The sequence below is a fragment of the Solanum lycopersicum genome, chromosome 3, assembly GCF_036512215.1.
Source record: "Solanum lycopersicum chromosome 3, SLM_r2.1".
Lineage (NCBI taxonomy): Eukaryota > Viridiplantae > Streptophyta > Magnoliopsida > Solanales > Solanaceae > Solanum > Solanum lycopersicum.
Genome location: NC_090802.1, coordinates 55,629,375 through 55,638,262, shown reverse-complemented (window position 1 = coordinate 55,638,262; position 8,888 = coordinate 55,629,375). Strand labels below are relative to the sequence as shown.

General features: G+C 41.5%; 1 protein-coding gene and 1 pseudogene across 4 annotated transcripts in view; both read right to left on the bottom strand.

The window, feature by feature from the left end:
* Positions 1 to 7,564: 7,564 nt before the first annotated feature.
* The window catches only part of LOC104646468 (pentatricopeptide repeat-containing protein At1g33350), an 11,787-nt gene continuing 10,463 nt past the window's right edge, over positions 7,565 to 8,888 (bottom strand). For all 4 annotated transcript variants that reach the window (XM_069295170.1, XM_069295171.1, XM_069295172.1 and 1 more), the window contains one exon: positions 7,565 to 8,734. The gene's annotated coding sequence lies outside the window, so the exon portion shown is untranslated. The remainder of the gene's footprint in view (positions 8,735 to 8,888) is intronic.
* Positions 7,565 to 8,888, bottom strand: part of LOC138337059 (F-box/LRR-repeat protein At3g48880-like) — a 1,754-nt pseudogene continuing 430 nt past the window's right edge.

Sequence of the window (8,888 nt, the reverse complement as noted above, 5' to 3'; positions counted from 1 at the left end):
AATTTTCCAGAATCTAAGTGTTTTGGAACGAGACACCCTCGACGGTCCGTCGTGCCTATGACGGTCCGTCGTGGTATCCGTCGACCCAGACAGTTATTACCAGAAATAAACTCTACTACTCAAAATGACTAACAGGTCGTTACAATAGATACCAATTCACCCATCATTCGTCCTCGAACGATCACAAGAAGAAAAACAAGGGCGAAAAGGAGTACCTGAATCTGTAAACAGGTATGGTTATTTTTCTTGCATATCAGCCTCCTTCTCCCAAGTGGACTCTTCAATTGGTCGATTCTTCCATTGAACCTTGATGGATGCAATCTCCCTTGACCTCAACTGGCGGACTTCTCTATCGAAGATAGCAACAGGCTCCTCCTCATAAGACAAATTCTCATCAAGAAGAATTGAATCCCAACGAATGATGTAGTTTCCATCCCCATGGTATCTTTTCAACATAGACACATGAAATACCGGGTGCACTTCTGACAGTCCTAGGGGCAAGGCTAATTCATACGCTACCTCCCCCACGTGCTTCAGAACTTCAAATGGACCAATATACCTCGGACTAAGATTACCTCGCTTACCAAACCGCATTACCCCTTTCATGGGTGAAACCTTCAGTAAGACTTGTTCACCCTCCATAAACTCCAAGTCTCTAACCTTTCGATCTGCATATTCTTTCTGCCTACTTTGAGCCGCTAAAAGCTTTTCTTGAATGCATTTCACTTTATCTAATGATTCCCTCAGAAGGTCAGTACCCCAAGGTCAAACCTCAAATGCATCAAACCACCCAATGGGAGACCTACATCTTCTCCCATACAGTGCCTCAAATGGGGCCATATCAATACTTGAGTGATAGCTATTTTTGTATGAGAACTCTGCTAAGAGTACGAAGTTATCCCAATGACTGCCAAACTCTATCACACATGCACGAAGCATATCCTCCAAAACCTGAATCGTTCACTCAGACTGACCATCGGTCTGAGGGTGAAATGCAGTACTAAGATCCAACCTAGTACCTATTTCAGCATGCAATGTTTTCCAAAACTTAGAAGTAAATTGCGTACCCCTATCTGATATGATGGAAAATGGAACTCCATGCAATCGAACAATTTCTGAGATGTAAAGTTTGGATAACTTTTCTGCATTATAAGTCACCTTGACCGGAATGAAATGAGCAGACTTCGTTAATCTGTCAACAATTACCCAAATGGAGTCATACTTTCCCATTGTCTTTGGAAGACCAACCACGAAGTCCATTGCAATTCTCTCCCACTTCCATTCAGGAATGGGCATTCTCTGAAGTGTTCCTCCAGGCCTCTGGTGTTCATACTTTACCTGCTGACAATTCGGGCATTGAGCAACAAAATCAACAATGTCACGCTTCATCCTACTCCACCAAAAATGTTGCTTTAGGTCACGGTACATCTTGGTTGCACCAGGATGTATAGAATACCTTGAACTATGAGCCTCTGCAAGAATAGTGTGAATCAAGTCATCGACGTGGGGTACACATACCCTTCCCTTAATCCTTAAAACACCTTCCTCATCGATTTTTGCTTCTTTAGCCTCTCCTCGCAATACCTTATCTCGAATCCGGATCAGTTTCTCATCAGTGAACTGCTTTCCTTTAATCCTATCAAGAAAGGAAGATCTTGCCTCCACATAGGCCAAAAATCCTCCCTTCTCATTTACTTCTAGCCTCATAAAGTCATTAGCTCGAGTCTGAACCTCTCTAGCCAATGGGCGTCTAGAGACCTGCAAGTGGGCTAGACTTCCCATGCTCCCTGCCTTTCTACTTAAAGCATCTGCCACAACATTAGCTTTTTCCGGATGATACAAGATAGTGATATCATAGTCCTTCAGTAGTTCCATCCATCTCCTCTGTCTCAAATTCAAATCTTTCTGAGTAAAGACATACTGTAAACTACGATGATCCGTATAGACTTCACACTTAACCCCATATAGATAATGTCTCCATTGCTTTAGTGCGAACACTACCGCAGCCAATTCGAAATCGTGGGTCGGATAATTACGTTCATGCACCTTTAATTGCCTCGAAGCATAAGCAATTACATTCTTCTCTTGCATTAGCACTGCACCCAAACCAGAATAGGATGCATCACAATAAACAATGAAATTCTTACCTTCCACTAGTAGGGTAAGAATTGGGGCAGTAGTTAACAAGGTCTTGAGCTTCTGAAAGCTTTTTTCACACTCGTCCGACCATACAAATGGAACACTCTGCTTAGTCAAATTTGTTAGTTGGGAAGCAACGGAAGAAAATCCCTTGACAAATCGATGGTAGTAGCTAGCTAAACCAACGAAGCTCATTATCTCTGTAACATTAGTGGGTCTTACACAACTCTTCACTGCTTCGATTTTAGAAGGATTCACCATCACTCCATCCTTAGAAACCACATGCCCTAAGAAGGACACTAAATCTAGCCAAAACTCACACTTAGAGAATTTGGCATAAAGCTTTTTCTCCCCCAACATTTCCAATACCATTCTCAAGTGCTCCTCATGTTCTTTTCTTGATCTTTGAGTATACCAGTATATCATCAATGAATACAATGACAAAGAGATCCAGGTATGGCTTAAAAATCCCATTCATCAAGCTCATGAAAGCAACAGGGGCATTCGTAAGCCCAAAGGACATTACTAAGAACTCATAATGCTTATACCTGGTCCGAAAAGCAGTCTTGGGCACATCCGTTGCCCGTATTTTCAGTTGATGATAACCAGATCTCAAATCGATTTTTGAGAAGGTACAAGCACCTTGTAACTGATCGAACAAATCATCGATACGAGGAAGAGGATACTTGTTCCTAACAGTTACCTTATTCAGTTGTCTGTAGTCAATGCACATCCAAAAACTTCCATCCTTCTTCTTCACAAACAAAACAGGAGCACCCCAAGGGGATGCACTTGGTCTAATAAAGTCTTTGCTTAACAACTCTTGAAGTAGGGCCTTTAACTCTCTTAACTCAGCGGGAGCCATCCTATAAGGGGGTATGGAAATGGGGCGAGTACCCGGCTCCAAATCAATGCAAAAGTCAATATCCCTATCCGGTGGCATACCAGGAAGGTCTGCAGGAAACACATCCACAAACTCACGGACTATCGAAACTGACTCAATTGAAGGTACTTGGGTAGTATCATCCTTGAGGTGTGCCAAGAAAGCTAAACAACCCTTACTAACCATTCTCTTGGCACGAAGAAAGGAGATGATACGAACTGGAGTGGGAGTGTAGTCACCCTCCCACACTAACGGATCTGTCCCAGGCTTGGCCAATGTCACAGTTTTGGCATTACAATCTAAGATTGCAAAGTTTGGAGAAAACCAAGTCATACCCAGAATTACATCGAAATCAACCATTTCTAAGATAACCAAGTCTGCATGAGTATTGCTCCCCATAAAAGTCACAAGACAAGACCTATACACCTTTTCAACTATCACAGACTCACCCACCGGGGTAGAAACACGAATAGGCATATCAAGCAATTCACAATGTAAATTAAGACCGGTAGCAAATGAGGAAGATACATATGAAAATGTGGATCCAGGATCAAATAATACAGAAGTCATGCAATCACAAACCAAAAGATTACCTATGATAACAGCATTAGATGTCTCCGCTTCAGACCTCCCAGGGAAAGCATAACAATGGGCCCTATCACTTGTCTGTCCGTTGCTCCTACCATATTGTGATGCAGTCGTTCCGGCTTGCCCTCCACCCCAATTGGTTTGGTGACCACCATTACCTTGACCACCACGTCCCCCAGAATGGCGGCCTCTTCCATGACCACCTCTACATCTGACTATTGGGGGTCTGTAACTCTGTTTTGGACAATATCTCTTAATATGTCCAATTTCCCCACATCCATAACACTCTCTGGGTTCAAGCATAGGTCTCTGTGAGAACGACGGAGTCTAGGGATAACCTCCAAACTCAGAGAAATGTTGACCGGTCTGCGGTGGACCCCCAGCTACAGCCTGTAGTGAAGACTGAATAGGTCGGGCTGGATAACCTCCTGAACTCTGCCCTCTGGAGTAAGACCCACCAAATTCACCTCCCTTACGAAACTTCTTAGTTGCTGATGCCATGGTGAAGTCATCTGGCTTCACTCCCTCCACCTCTATCACAAAGTCTACCACTTCCTGAAAGGATTTTGCTGCAGTAGATACCTGTAAGGCTGGAATCTGCAAATCTGACCTCAATCCCTTCACAAAACGGCGAATCCGCTCTTGTAGACTGAAGCAAAGCTGGGTGTCATACCTAGATAATGAACGAAACTTAGCCTCATACACAGTAACCGACATCCTGCCTTGCTCTAGGCTCAGGAACTCATCTCTCCTCCTGTCCCTCAAAGTCCGGGGTATATACTTCTCCATAAACAAGCTAAATAATGATGTCCAATTCATAGGTGGTGCTTGTGCTGGTTGACACTCAACATACGATCGCCACCACATTTTGGCGTTCCCCTGAAATTGATAGGTCACAAACTCAACACCAAATCGTTCCACTATGCCCATCTTATGTAGCAACTCATGACAATCAACCAGAAAACCACAGGCATCCTCAGATTCAGCACCCTTGAAGACTGGAGGTTTCAATTTCAAGAACTTGCTGAAAAGTTTATGCTGATAACTTGTCATTATAGGACCTGTAGTCAACCGAGGAAACGTGTCTATTTCCAATGAGGCATCCATGCGGGGAGCCACAACAGCTGCATGTTGTACTCCCGGAACCTGAGGTGCTGGTGCAGAAAACACTGGAGGTGTCTGGCCCTGATCAGATAACCCACTAAGATAAGCAAGAACCTGGTTAATCATCTCTGGGGTAGGTTGGGGTGGTAATTCCTCATTCTGCACTTGTTCCTTCTCCCCTTCCTCACCCTCTCTTACTACTTCCTCAGTCGGTGGAGGAGTCACCGCCCTAGTACTAGATGGGCCAGGTGCTTGTCCTCTTCCTCTAGAGGACGTCCTCCCGCGACCTCTACCACGGCCTCTTGCCACTGCTCCTCTTCGAGCTACAGCCTCAGTGGCTGGTGCAGACGCATCTTGTCTTGCCGGTGTTGGTGTTGGCGCGGTTGTTGATCTAGTTCTAACCATCTGCGAAATAGAGTGAAGATGGTCAGATACCAATTGGATCCAAGTAATAGCACGATAGAAAGAAAGAATGGAATTTTCCTAAAGTCTTATAGCCTCTCAAAGAAAAGTAAAGGCATCCCCCTACCATTCCTCAAGACTCTACTAGACTCGTTCTTGTGTGATGAGACCAACGAACCTAATGCTCTGATACCAAGTTTGTCACGACCCAAAACGAGTCGCAAGTGGCACCCACACTTATCCTACTATGTGAGCGAACCAACCAATTTAAACCCCAACATTTCAACCATAATAAACAAAAATGCGGAAGACTTAAAACTCATTAACGAAATCAATTAAATAACTTCTAAAGTTTATCAATTACTATCCCCAAAACCTGGAAGTCATCATCACAAGAACATCTATCCTCAAATTACTAAATCTAAGAGTATCTAAGAAGCTAAAATAAGTAAAAGAGATAGTCCATGTCCGAACTTCAAGACATCAAGACGTGAAAGAAAGAATCCAGTCCGAGCTAGGAACAATAGCTCACCCTGAAATCTGATTATGCTGAAGTCTGGCTAGAGTTGCGGTTGAGTCGAAGTCGATGGCACGTTTGCTGCACTCCACAAATAACAAAGAAAGAAACATACAAGTAGGGGTCAGTACAAGGCACAAGTACTGAGTAGGTATCATCGGCCAACTCAAAATAGAAAGCAATATATATCAGATAATAACATAAAATCGACTACCATACTCAACAGATAACAACAACAAGTACCATAACCATTGGCCACAACCCAAGCACATCTATGAGGATTCACGCCTCTACACCATACTCGTTTGGGAAATAGGTTCTTTAAATCTGAGTATATTAACATAATTCTAGATTCATTCTTTTTATTATCCTGGAGTCGGAACGTGACACTCCGATCCTCTACTACTATCCTGGTGTCGGAACGTGACACTCCGATCCTCTACTATCCTGGTGTCGGAACGTGACACCCGATCCTTTACTATCCTGGTGTCGGAACGTGACACCCGATCCACTACTACTATCCTGGTGTCGGAACGTGACACCCGATCCTTTACTATCCTGGTGTCGGAATGTGACACCCGATCCACTACTACTATCCTGGTGTCGGAACGTGACACCTGATCCACTACTACTATCCTGGTGTCGGAACGTGACACCCGATCCACTACTACTATCCTGGTGTCGGAACGTGACACCCGATCCACTACTACTATCCTTGTGTCGAAACGTGACACCCAATCCATTAACCTTATTCTTTTAGTTCATCAAGCCTTCTTTTATACCAAGAAATCATCATTAACAGAGAGGATTTTAGGTTTAAGCTTCACAACCTCATCTTTCCAACCCATTACAATTACATAATCACATCATGCAAGCATACATCTAAGCATATAGAAGACTTTACAATACTACCCAATACATATCATTCGCTATTAAGAGTTTACTATGAAATAGCATAAACCATAACCTACCTCCACCGAATAATTGTGGTCAAGCAAGATATTCCTCGAAGCCTCTATTTTCCTCTTCATTCTTCTCTTTCTCTCGCTCATTTCTCCCTTCTTCTCTCTGTTCTTTCTATTTTTCCTTATTCAAACCCTTTTTCTTTTACCCTAATTATCATATAATTAAGTATAAAAGATGGTAAAAGTAACCCACTATTTATTTCAAGGTTATGACCTTTAACCACCAAGTAATTGAATTATTAACATTAAACCACTAACTTTATAATTATAAGCAGGAATAGTCCAAAACACCCCTTAAAAACTTTTAACAGAAATCCGACCCAGTCAGGGTTATGCAGTCTATGACGGTCCGTCGTGCCTGCGACGGTCCGTCCTGCTGAGTCGTCACAAAGTTCAGAGACTCAATTTTATTAAAAGGGTCTGTGACGGTCCGTCGTGCCCACGACGGTCCGTCCTGCCATGTCGTCGCGAAGTTCAGAGAGTTGTTCTCAGAACCGAATTTTCCAGAATCTAAGTGTTTTGGAACGAGACACCCTCGACGGTCCGTCGTGCCTATGACGGTCCGTCGTGGGATCCGTCGACCCAGACAATTATTACCAGAAATAAACTCTACTGCTCAAAACGACTAACAGGTCGTTACAATATTAATAAGTGTTATTTTGCTACTTTAATATGTCAATTTATTAAGGTTTTACGTATGAAGCTTCTGAACATATATATTTTATGATACCTTAAAAAAGATGAGTTTTATCCTTGTAGAGTGATTGTGCACCATTAGTGAATTTAGATAGTATATTGTCATGAATAGATTATATATGTTAAATATAAATATTCTTAACTAGTACCATTTTGCAGTTCTCGTATTAAAATCGAAAAATCCTTCAGAGTACGTGAAATACCTTATTGAGAGACACGTGGAAAATGAAAAAAGTCTAAAAAAATTCACCTAAAAGAACAAGATCATGGTGGTTCACAAAATTCTATAAATATCGAAACAATTTATGTAATTATGTATGAAACTCACAAAACAATGGTAGTTTAAAAGAGAATTAAACTATTAACTCAGCAAAATTTTCATGTGTGTATTGTCACTTGATACTCTTTGGAGAAGCATTTGAACCGTGATCTTCACATAGCATGTCATTTTCCTATTGAGGAATAATTTTACTAAGCCTGGCATAAAAAATCCTGCATATGTCTGAGCTAAAGATAATAGGCCCATGTGATATGTTGGTTGCATCTGCATTGGTATCATTTCTTCCAAGCTTGAAATTCCGGAGCTTGAGGTTGAGGTGCACTGTGTTATCTAAATTTCTTTTTATCATCTTGGAGGGGTTGAAAAAAGATGGAAGTGCTAAACATATCTCATTGCACAATTACTTAAGACCTTTCACCCTCACCGATGAAAATTCTGACCAAGCTTGATGAATCAATTCTTGAAAAACATCCAGGTTAGATAAATTCCTAACCCTTTATAAGCGACTCATGCATCAAGTGTCAGCGCACTATAAATGATGACGGGCTGATGAGGTGGTATAAGTATGAAGAAAACCTCTGGAAAGTGGATGAGGTGTTCTTAGAGTTATCAAATTGCAAGAGACCCCACTTCATCCACTTTCCAGAGGTCTTCTTCATATTTAGACCACCTTATCATCCCTTCATCATTTAGGGTGCGCTGACACTTGATGCATGAGTCACTTATAAGTGTTAGGAGTTTCTCTAACCTGAATCTTTTTCAAGAATTAGTTCATCAAGCTTGGACAGAATTTTCATTGGTGCAAGTGGAGGGTCTTCACTCTTCAGTAATTATGCAATGAGATAAGTTGAACACTTTCAACTTTTTTAACCCCTCCAAGATAATTTTTTAAAAAAATAGATAACATTGTGTATCTCAAGCTGAGCAGTTTCAAGTTTGGAAGAAATGATACCAGTGCAGATGCAAACAACATATCACATGGGCTTATTATCTTGAGCTCAGAAAGTTTTTTGCAACTCCTGGCAATGACATATGCAGGATTTTTTATACTAGGCCTCGTTTGTGATTCAAGATCTTCTCATATATGAATAGCCCTACATACTGTTCACTTTTTTATTTTGTTCCAAGAAGGCATAACTAGGTGTTTAAGACGTGGATACCTGAAAAAGAGGAGATCTAATTAGTTGTCTTATTCATTTTCACAGTAAATTTTGCTTCTCTAAGAATAATGGAAAGTCACAACGCATCTGATATCTCTGAAATGATGCTTGTTGTACAGTTTCTTTATTTGAGTTATAATTATAATTATAATAC